Source organism: Mustela erminea, chromosome 10 (assembly GCF_009829155.1).
Source record: "Mustela erminea isolate mMusErm1 chromosome 10, mMusErm1.Pri, whole genome shotgun sequence".
NCBI lineage: Eukaryota > Metazoa > Chordata > Mammalia > Carnivora > Mustelidae > Mustela > Mustela erminea.
This window is the reverse complement of record NC_045623.1, coordinates 25,440,963-25,453,627: the sequence shown is the minus strand read 5'-3', so window position 1 is coordinate 25,453,627 and position 12,665 is coordinate 25,440,963.

The following is a 12,665-nucleotide window of genomic DNA, read 5'->3' as shown; positions in this document are numbered from 1 at the left end:
TTCCTGGGACACACGGGATTCCTTTGCTGGCAAATTTTGGCCTGAAATCTCCCCAACTGCTTTGCCAAATCTTCCTCAGAATGTTCAGTATTCTAGGATCTTTCCACCCAACTTCTCTCCCTCTCTCTTCTCTCAGGCACAGACTTGACACGGTAGTCTGTGCGTTCCCAGCATTTACATGCTCCCTTCTGTGTTAGCCATGTCCTTTTATTTTCTGTGTGCTGAGATTTTGACATGTTTGGACTTGGCTGACTTCAGAGGGCATGACCCTCCCAGGTCTAGGCAATTCCCAGAGACAATAAACTGGCTCTTGAGCATGTCTTTCAAATATAAACCCACAATCCTTGCTCCCAACATCCAATCACTTCCTAATTGGGTTTTCACACTCCAGGTCACCATTCACTGGTCTCAATCACCTGAAGGCCAGGTACCAAACAACTAAGGATGTCCCCTATGCCTCTGGAGCCCACCGAAATTATCCAAACTGGCCATTCAGAAACCTGAATTCCCCACCTCCACCTAGTTCTTCCTGCAGAAACCAGAGTGAAGGCTTTTGCCCACATTCTCTTCAGCTCCCTCTGTCTCCTGACCAATCTTAGTGCTTACCTGTGTGGTGCCACATGCCACCTATTTATAGGAAACTGTGTCATCTCCACGTCTGTGTTTCTTACCATACCTTATTAAAACAAATCCTGGGTACCTTTAAAATGTCTTTCTATTTTTTTTTTTTCATATAGGCATTTTCCCTGATTACTTTCTGCACATTTAATCCCTCCTTGGTGTCTGCTTCTTAGAGGACCTGGACTAATTCACAGTGCCTGCTAAAAATGTTATTTTCAGCAATCAGTGAAAGGAGGGGTCTGGAGTAGGGGCCGGTGCACAGATCATGTGTCTCCAGGGTAGGAGGAAAACTCCATCTTGCCCCAGCTTTTGATTGTTTTATTAGAGGAAATCAAAAATTTTAAATGTTCATTCAAAATTTTAAAACATGCAGTGGAGATCAAACAAAATATCTAAAGGTTGAATGTTACTCGTGGGCAACATAGAGAAAAAAAAAAAAGAAGAAGAAGAAGAAGAGGAAGAAGAAAGAAAAGAAAAAATTGGGCAAAGTAAGAATGTGGAACTCCAGGCAGGGAAAATCCTACCAACAAAGGCTGGCAAGTGAGAGCATCCATGGTTCACATGGAGAACATCCTCCAGGAAGACTAGAAGCAGGAGGTGTTGGTGAAACAAGGGTTGGAGTGACTGGAGAGACCAGCAGAACCCAGATAAAGAGAGGTCTTGTCAACCATGTATGGAATTCTGACTCCGATCTTCAAAGGATTTTAAGCAGTGGAATTAGATAGTAAGATTCATCCTTCATAAAATGCCATATAGAAAAAGAATTTTTCTGGCTGCAATATATAAAAGGAATTTTAGCATGTCATGCCTTAATTAAATTAGAAACCATTTCTCTCATCTCTTCAAAGGTATCAATTTTTTATTATGATAATAAAATGTGCTTCAACTCATGCCGTTGGGCCATCTCTACTCCTGTTCCCCTCTCTCAAACTCAGTCCCCACTGCCAACCTGGCAATTAACTGGAAAAAACTCCATGAGTAGTAAAGACAGCCCACCACAGGAAAGAGAAAACACACACACACACACACACACACACACACACACACACACACAGAGTTATTTACTGCTACAAAACGATTATCCCTAAATTTAGCACCTTAAAAATAAAACAAATATTATTACCTCACAGTTTTTGTGAGTCAGAAATTCAGGAACAGGTTTGCTGAATGGTTTTGGCTCAATGGTCTCATGAAAGGTTGCAGTCATATTGTTGGCTCAGGGTGAAGTCATTGAAAGTCAGAACTGGAACTAGAGGATCCATGTCCCAGATGGCTCACTCACTAGCTACTGCTAGGAGGCCTCAGTTCTTCCCATGTGGACCTCCTCATAGGATGGCTGGAGGGACCTTGTAACATATTTGAAACTGGATACCACTCCAATCTTGAGATGCCTTGCTATTGTTGTTAAAAACCTTTATAGCTTTTGAATATAACCAGAGGAAGGAAGACAAGTTGAGAGATAGAGATTTGAATGGCTTGACAATGAGTCAAGTGTCCCAGATTTAAGCAAAAAATCATTGTGCTTATCTAAACTCACATGGAGGGAAGCCTGAATGGCTCAGTTACTTAAGCATCTGCTTTTGGCTCAGGTCATGATCCCAGAGTCCTGGAATCAAGTCCTACATCAGGCTCCTTGCCTGGCAGAAAGCCTGCTTCTCCCATTGCCTGCCACTCCTCTGCTAGTGCTTGCTTTCTCTCTGTCTCTGACAAAATCAAATCAAATCAAATCAAATCAAATCAAATCAAATCTTAACCAAAAATAATAAACAAACAAACAAAGTCACATGGAATCATCTGAATAGAGTTATGTACCAGAAGACAATATGAGGACTCAGAATCTGTAATCAAAACCAGTTCTAGAATGAACTTCTATTTTATACAGGTGAGTCTTCTTAGCTGTCATAATTGGTGAAACAGATACATGGTACTAAGGAATGTGGGCTAGCTAAAACTTACCTATGGTCCCGAAAAGATTCATGGGAGAGTAGTTTTAGCTTAAAGAATTACCCCGAGATCATCTCACTTCTAGATGTACTATAATCTACTCATCTATCTGGGGAACCAAGAATGTTCCATAATGTTATAGTAATACCAATATGCATGAATTCCTAGAAACCCAAGAGAACCAAATAATAACCTGAGTGTCATTTACCTAAGATATTTACCTAAATAAAATCATATAATGGAATTCTCAATTGTATTATGATTCCTTGCTTAAAGACAGAGAAATTGAGAGACAAGAACACTTGTGTAGAAAAGTATAATTCACAATGAGACTCCGAGTTCAAAGTTAATATCATATCTACATTGGTAAATCATATGAAAGATTAATGATGAATCAAAAATTTAACATTATAAATAAGCTGAACTGCCAGGATAATCCCCCCTCCAAATAGGCGGCTTACTGCATAAAAATTTTGGAAGCATGAAAAAAAATAAGTTATTATTTCTCAAAAACAAACAAACAAACAAACCCATTCACATTAAGTATGATGGGATTGCACATCTTTTTAGCACAAAACCTAGACAAAACAACATGTTAGCATTTGTAAAATACGCATAAACTTAGTTAAAATTTAAATGAAAAATAAAATACAGGTCACAAAGTTTACAGTTTCTCACTGAACACAACCTAATAAATCACATAAACGTCTTTGGTTATGTTTTCTGCATCCACAGAAAGTTACTATGCTTTCTGTCTTAAATTCCTGCTCTTTTCAGCTTTTTCAGAAATGCTTTGCATTGAACTGAAAATGTATTTATAATAACCATCCAAGTGATAATTGCACCAGACAACTTAAACAGTCAAGACTGTCTTCCATAAATTTAATTAAAATTCTTCACTTCTATTTTAATGTTCCTGACATGTCTTTGTAGATCTTCCTTTATCACCCTCTGTGTATCTAGACTTTGTTCAGCTAAAGCATGAATTTTCCCCATTGTATTCACTTTTGTGCGCCAAATGAACCCGGTCATATCCATGTCTATGCCATAGCTGAGTCATGTTTGTGCCATCATAATTGAGTAGAAATACTTGAAAACCAGAGAAATTCTGTTTCTAATCTCGGGTCCCCTACTTTTTTCTGGCTAGGAAGTCTTGGACACAATTTGGGAGACTCATTTTCCTCATTGTAAGAGTCAATAAAATTCGTTTTGAAAGGAAAGGATTAAATGAGACAATGTGTTGAGCACACAGATAAAAAATATATAATATAAAATAATATTATAAATACTAGTGCCCTTCAGCTCCTTCTTTCCTCAATGGTCTACTTGTTTTTTTACCTGCACCCTGGCCACTGATTCTTTTATACCAAGAAGAGAGAAAATATAATTCAGCAATACATACATTTTTTGAGTTATTTCACTGATCACTGATGGTGATGAACTTCACATAAAGATCGTAAGATGTATCATGAAAAATTGGAAAGATTGATCCATCATTTAATTTATTAGAGTAATGGAGTAACAATATTGGAAACCAAATTAAGATTTGCTGTGACTGATTTTAAAGGGGTGTTAGAAAAAAAAAAACTTTTTTTCATTTAATCTCTCTTAAAAACCAGTTAAATCAATTTCCTTAAGTTCATGAAAGCCAAAAGGGCTTACAGGTTCATTTCCACTCTCTGATTAAGAAAAATGTCACGTGTTAATAGAGAGGCTATTTCTTTGAGTGCAGGGATGTGGAAGAAGAAACGAGCTGATCCATTCTACTACATGCAGTAAAGACATCAGTTTTTAAAAAGTCCCAAGTGATCATTCAACTCTTCCCTAAATCTAAAATGAAAATAAAACACATTCTCTTCTAAAATCTCAATGGTCTCTGTTCTCAAAAGACACAGGAGAATATTTCAGACAAATAGCTGACATTATATTATCACCAGGTGGAAAACAGTCAGGTGAGTAAAATTCAAATAAGCCTGGGATAATTAAAGACTATTCTTTCTCTTTCTCTGTCCTTCCTGGAAAGCCAGACTGTAGGCGACTTCACTAAATGCATCATGTCCATAATAGAATACATTGCCAAGTGCTCAAATACGTTGATGTAATTCATCTTAATTAATTAATTATCTTAAAAATTCCCATCTCACTATTTTGATATTCAGAGTCCTGTCTTCCTTTTAATGAAAGGTTAGGCTGGGGAGCTGTTTCGGGCACCTTTCTTCTTTCACTCAACAGGGCATTTTGGGGCCATCTACCTGTGCTTCAGGCACTGGGAGAAATAAATGTGGAAAACATGGATGCTGCACTAGGAAATTAAAAATCTATCTGAGGATACAAAATAAAGAGAAAACCCTAGAATATCAGGCATATTTCACCCTTTACTTCTTGTCTGAGAATTGCCAGATTATTGTTTCCTTGCTTGGAAATTAATTATTACTCTTTATTAAGTAGGGAAATAAAATACAGAAAATGACTAGGGATGTGTGTGAAGTCTATGAATGGCTAAAACTTCTCTTAACAGGGACACAAAAAGTCAAGGGTACATTGATTTAACAAGCACAGTTGGTGTTGAGGAGAGAGAGTATCTGGAAAGGAAGCAAATGCAAATACATTTTTGATGGACTTTATAAATGAATAGGAATGAAAGTGATTCGCAGTTAGGAAATAATATAAAGAACATAATTACACTTTCTGATGCCTAAGCCTAAAATAATTTGGAAATGTAATATCGTCTCTTAAGATTGTTGGTAACTAAATCCGTGCTCACTGCATGACGCTTTTGCTACATGAACTTGACACATGATAATACAAAATAGTTAAGGCCCTAACCATTTTTACACTAACATCTATTTATTTCATACTAAGAAATTCAAACCAGTCCAACATAGACCTTCACAACGGCAGTCCCCTTAACAGCAGCTTTTTCCTGTTCAGTTGGGCTTTGCACACAGCAATTTACATTGTAATTTCCACACAGCTGCCATTCACCTCTGTTTGATCAGTGGGAAATCAAGAACCAATAGTGGTGATAACCAAACAAAGAAAAGCAGAGCTTGATACGGGGGTGATGTAACTCGATCTTGGCTTATGATACACACTGGCTATTATCACTTGGTCTGGGTTAAATGCTTTTAATGAGGAGCTGATCCAGTGGGGTAGTGTTGGATAACGGAGAAAAAGGAGGGAGAGAAAGCTGTTACATGCCCTCATCTCAAATGACAGCTAGATGTATTCTCACAAGCTCACTGAAAAAGAATAATAGAATCTGGTCTGGTAAGCGGTTAAAAACCTATGGACTAGGACTCAGCTGTTTGATTAAATTGGACTTAAAAAGAACTGATGAGAAGAAATATCACTTTTTGGGGGAAAAAAAGTGAACTTCTTATAAGGTCAGCTTTAGGCAGGATTCAAGACTAGTTTTTTTTGTTGTTTTTTTGTTTTTTGTTTTTTAATAAAAGTCATATTAACTCCTAGTGCACATCCATTAAAAGTTGAAGGTGATAGAAAGAACTAGGTTTATCCCCATAAGAATCTCTCTCTCTCTCACACACACACACACACACACATCACCACCACCACCATCATCATCATCATCATCATCACCATGTGACTAAATCTCTTTGAACACAGCGAGGCCTCAGCATCAGACACTATGTAAGATTCTAAAAAGCCCCATTGAAGACTTGTGGTCTGCTAAGGGCAAGAAGTTGCCCCCATACCCTACCCCAGGACCCAGGTTTGTTCATCCCATGGCTAGAGTGGGAAGATGGTGCTTCCTAGCGTCCCACAGCCTACTCCAGCCAGGCATGTGGCCCCTCCGGAAAACTGAGGCCCAGCATGACCCCCCCAAACCCCACAATACCCTCAGGTTCCCTTGAAAATTCCGTGTTGCCAGTTCCGGTACAAGAACAGATACAAATTAAAAATCAGAAACATTAATTCTTTCTGTTGAAAATGGAGGGGGGCAGGATTTCTATACCCTCAGTTTTCTGAAAGCATTTACCTTGGAAAACTTACCATTGAAAGTGTTTTCACATCTCTTCGAAATGTATAGAAATCCTTTTGAAGATCATCTTCAAATGAGCCCTTTTGGGATCATCTTTCTCAAAGACCCAGGGGTTATCCCTGAGGTGGGAGCATCTAGGGAGATGGTACCTCTGTCTCCCAGTTTCTGTGGGGCCTCAGGAGTCTAACTGCAGGGATGCCTTGCTCCAAGTTGCAAAACAAAACTACCTACAGTCAGAAAGCACAAAAAGTTTGTTTTTCCTCTGGATAAAGCCAATTAGCTAACAAAGCTGTTCATTCACCCCAATTACCAGGAGAATTTAGGATGAACTCCATGTGGCAAGTCCTCTCGCTGGAGGACTCATCACTGTTCAGCATGAAAACACATATGTAATGGGCAGTATCTGCTTGGCCAAATAAAAAGGGACATTTTTTTTTTTTTCTGTCTTTGCACTCTCTTAGCAGATGGTCGGTGATGCACATCACATTCTGATTTCATGCTTATTCAATAATAAAAGTGTTTTCTTTCTCCACTACCTTTGGGGAGAGGATTTCTGAGCTGGGAGAAGATTTTGTTCTTGATTATACTTCTCTAACCCAGGTGGAGTTCAATTGACCACCCAGGGATCCGGAGTTTCAGTGGGAAGCCATTAGCTGTGATTATAGCACTAAAATGTTTATTTATTCCTGCCCTGAACCCACCCCATTTTTCCCTTGCCTCAGAGTGGGGGAGATTTGAAGCAGTTCCTCTTGTCCTAAGGATGTACAAATAGCCAGCAGCTTCCGTGTTGCCTTTAGACAGCAGCTGTGTTAGCCTCCTGAAGGTCAGCTTTTACAGTTATTTATTTATTCATTCATTTATTTATTTCTAAAGATTTTGTTTACTCATTTGAGAGAGAGAAGAGAGAGCATAAGCAGGGAGGAACTGCAGAGGGAGAAGGAGAAGCAGACTCCCCACCGAGCAGAGAGGATCCCAGAATCCTGAAATTATGACCTGAGCTCCCCAGGTACCACTATGGAGTCATTTATGAGCTAAAAAAATTTTTTAAATGAAAACTTTGCTATTGTTAAAGTTTTCTTGGAAGTCAAATTTTTGTTCTGGATAAATCATACCCCAGATTTTAAAAGAAAACAAGTATAACAACCACCGTTACCCAACAAGTTTCAGATCTATTGCTCAGGTCCAATAGAGAAACATGTTTTCTTCTTCTCTTTCTCTTTTTTAATTGTAGTAAAAAAAGAAAACACATAATATGAGATCTACTCTCAACAAATATGTAAGTGTACAGTGTGGTATTGTACACACATTGTTGTACAGCAGGTCTATAGAACATTTGCATCCTACATAACTGAAACTCTGTACCCATGGAACAATAACTCTCCATTCCTTCTTCCTGCAGCCCCTGGTGACCACCATTCTATTCTTTCTATGAGTGTGATTACTTTAGAAATCTCATGTAAGTAGAATCATGCAGTATGTACCTTTCTGTGGCTGGCTTATTTCACTTAGCATAATGTCCTCAAGATTCACTATATGATAGGTTCCCTCTTTTTTAAAGCTGACTAATATTCCATTCTATTTATATATCACATTTCTTTTAGCTATTCATCCATCAATGGACATTTAGGGTTTTTTCCCCCCCACTTCTTGGCTATTAAATATATTGCTTTAGTGAGCATAGGAGTGCAAATATCTCTTTGAGAACCTGTTTCCAATTCTATTGAGTAAGTGCTCAGAAGTAGGACCGTTGGATCATAGGGCATTTCCACTTTATTTTGTTGGGGAAGCTCTGGACTGTTTTCCATAGTGGCTGCATCACTTTACATTTTTATCAATGGTACATAAGGATTCCAATTTCTCACATCCTTCCCAGCACTTGTTATTTTCTGTAATTTTCTTAATGGCCATTTTAAATAGGTATGAGGTAGCAACTCCCTGTGGTTTTGATTTGCATTTTCCTAATGGTTAGTGCTGTTGAGCACCTTTTCATGCTGTTGTTTGTATGTCTTCTTTGAGAAATGTCTATTCAGGTTCTTTGCCTATTTCTTTAAATCAAGGTTTTCTGGGTGTTTGTTTGTTTTGCTATTGAGTTGTTGGGGTTCCTTATATATTTTGAATGTTAGCCTTCATCAGATATATGGTTTACAAATATTTTTCCCTTTCCATAGGTTGTCTTTTCAAGTCTGTTGTTCTTTTGATATGCAGAAGTTTTTTCATTTGATATAGCCCTACTTGTTTATTTTTGCTTTTGTTGCCTATATTTTTGGTGTCATATCCAAGAAATCATCGTCAAGACCAATGTCATCAAACGTTGTCCCTATGTTTTCTTCTAGGAATTTTATAGTTTCAGGTCTTACCCCCAAGTTTTTCATTCACTTTGAGTTAATTTTTTATGTATTGTAACATAAGGGTCCTATAAAGATTTATCTCCAGGATGCAAGGGTGTTTCTATATATGTAAGTCAATCAATACAACAAACCACATTAATAGACTATAGGATAAAAATCACACATCATTTCAAGAGATACAGAAAAAAAAATCTGACAAAATTCAACACTCCTTAATGACCAAACACTTAACAAACTAGGAATAGAAGGAAATTACCTCAATATAGTAAGGATCACATATGAAAAACTCACACTAAATCTCACTCAATGGTAGAAAAACTGAGAGCTTTCCTCTAAGAACAGGAACAAGGTAAGAATGCCAACTTTTGACATATCTATTCAAGACAGTATTGAAATTCCTAGCTAGAGCATTTAGGCAAGAAAAAGAAATAAAAGGAATCCAGATCAGAAAAGAAGAAGTAAAATTATTTGTTTGCAGATAGCATTATCTTATATGCAGAAAACCTTACAGATGTCACACACAAACACACACACATACACATACACACACACAAAACCCAAGAACTACGGAATGAATTCAACAAAGTGGCAAATACAAAACCAGCATTTGTTTATATATTTAATATTTTATACATATTTAACATATGTATAACATATGTATAACAGTTAACATATTATATATGTTTATATATATAAACCAGTTATATATTTTAACAATGAACTATCTTTAAAGGAAATTTTTAAGAATGAATCATGAGAAAGAATAAAATACATGCAAATAAATTTAATCAAAGAGGTAAAGGCTTATACAATAAAAACTATGAGAAGTTTCTCAAAGAAATTAAGGACACAAATAAATAGAAATAAATGTTCTCCCTTCTGAGTGATGCATGTTGTTACCATATATGTTCAATAACCCCACTGTAAACATATCCTTAGCTTGTTCTGACCACAGTCATTTACATGTTAATAGACTCACTTTGCAGTTGTCAGTGGGTAAAAAAGCAATGTCTGGATGGATTCAGTAGGTTAGCTGAGGGGGCTTGAAGAGAACCTAAAAAGTAATAACAAAGGAACTGGGAAACAAAAAATCTGGAGAAGGTACTGAATGTTAGGAAAAATAGAATTAACAAAAACGGATCCAATAAAATCACTGCAGAAAAGTAAGATTTTCAGGACATTTTAAAACAAGGATTCAAAGATTGAAGATAGCTCATTAAAGGTATCAAGAGGTAGGTTATGAGATTTACCAATTGCTTGAACCAGGAGTTATTACAGAAGTCAATTCAGAAATTGTCAGGAGAAGGAGCAGTGACAGGTATTATCTAAACGAATCAAGCCCAAGAAAAGAAAATCAACCTTATATAATAACATGATTTCTGATAATAGTGTCCACTTAAATTTGCCTGCTTCCATGTAGTTTGCCCACAAAGGAGTCTTATTCACTTGCAAAGTAACTACTATGCACTGTACAGTTAGCTGAGGTGGTTGCTGCTTTCAGAAAGCCATTCAAAAGGGAAGTTGAGGCCCTGTTCCTCAGATCTGAAGAAGCAAGATATCCTTTGTCCCTTGAATGCTGCTTTTAAAAGAAACCAGTCACAGAGATGGATGCTCCTTCTAAAGAAAATTGTTTTCAGACACTTGACCTCTTTATCTACTAGGCCATATTTGTGTCCACAGTGTCCATGGTCTTATACACAGATGTTATTGTTAACCATAGAACTCAGTGTGTCAGGAAGAGAGTATGAAAGTCAACCTCTCCTATTATTGCCAAGTCTGATAAGGAAGGGACACTATGTGCCAAAAGGTAGTACAGGGAGACTACAGTTATAGTCAGAGACATGGTCTCTTGTCTTACCCCTTGCAGAAATCCCTCAATAGGAAAACAAAATGGAGTCTCTTGAACTGTTCTTTCCAGCATGCTCAGAGCCAGTGAAGTTAATGGAGGCATCACAAAAACAGTGTAATATACATGTTTCTCAAAAATTGAGGGTTAGTCTAACTTAGGAAGCTATGAAAGTAGATATTGTATAATCGAACCAACATTTGTTGTTTATGTCTGGGGCAAATTGAAATCTATTCATGAAAGGATTTTCTAACTGCTTAAGAATCATTGATAGGCAATTGGGTCTCTTATGACACGTGTTTGTTAGAGATACTGTCTGACTTCCCGGTTTCTCTTAAGAAAGGCCTTAGAGAAAACACAAACTGCCATACTTGAAACTCTCCAACTGTGCTTTATTCATCATGCTAGCTACCTTACTATTTCCAAAGTTCCAATTCCAGTGATTTATGTTCTAGGGAGAGAGCTTTTGCAGTTAGCAACTCTTTAAGAAGAGTAAGTGGTGCTGAGAAAACATGTTGCTTATTTGACATGTGGGTTTTATAACTCTGGTGGTATTTTTTTAAAATATCGTATCCATTGGTTCACAAAGAAGTGATATTGGAGAAGCAGCTTGTAGCGCTCAATCAATGAGCATGAGATAGTGATTATTATTCAGTTTGTGATGGTGCCATGAACCTCTGTAGAAAGAACTATCCCTCATTTTCAGTCATGAGGAAAAGATATCGATGTTCTTGAAGAGGACATTTTAATAATACTTTCATTATGCAGTTGAAATATATCTTGTCCTCCTCAGATATTTTTCTATACTGTCTCATTTGACTCTCAAACCAACTTTTTAAGATAGATGAGTAATTGTGACCTCTGTTTTATAGGTAATAACAGCAACTGACTTTTACACTGCCCTTCCTGGTTAATAGAGTGTCTTACTGTCTCCTTCACAGCTACATCTAAGGTAGGCGGTACACTTCTTACTTTCTCAGGCTCAGGTTTGCTGACAAAGACACTAAGGCTAAGAAAGATTGCTCACACAGCAAGTCCCCGGGTGTTTGTCCTCATCACTACTCCTATAAGGGGCACCATTATCTCCGCTGGGAATTCTTTGAAGAATGACAGAAATATTTATCAACAGTAGTTTACATAACTTCAAACCTATTTAAAACTCTTCACTAAAGCAAACATTATCAGAAACTCCAAGCAGTGTCCCAATAATCCGTAGCAAGATTGATGAATCATTCCAAGTATGAGCACCAAACTTGTTAGATGTCGGTCCTCAGGCAGAAATCTTCTTGGTAGCCAATTATGGCTTCTCCAATCTTAATGTTCATAAATATATGAATAGTACAAAAAAAACTCTACCTTTCCAGGATTCTCTAGAGAAAGACTTATCAATACCAAAATCCAAGACCGGCCTAGAATCATAGTTTACCTATATTTAATGTAAAATATATGATCTTAGGAGTAGATGATATTTGCTCCCTAGAGAAGGTTGTGGTATATCACTTGAGGGTCATGCTTTGGTGTATGTCCTGAACTCACATAGCAGATGTTAACACTTGCCCTACTACTCCCTCAACCAACAAATATTTGATAAATTTCTACTACTAGCAGTTGCAGTACCAAACATGTAAAAGATTTAAGAATTAATGAGACAGGATCCTTGAATTGTTAAGAGGACGAAGAGAGCATATGTTTGAAAAACATTCAGCATTCTATAAATACTTATTAAGTAACTATTAAACACAACCCCTGCCCTCATGGAATTTATAATCCCTAAATAAATAAGATGGTTCTACATGAATAGTAGTAATTCTTATTATATCATCATGTATTGCTAATGATCATATTTATGATAATAATTTAATTTATAAACTAATATTCAGATTCTACTCCTTTTCATCAGTAC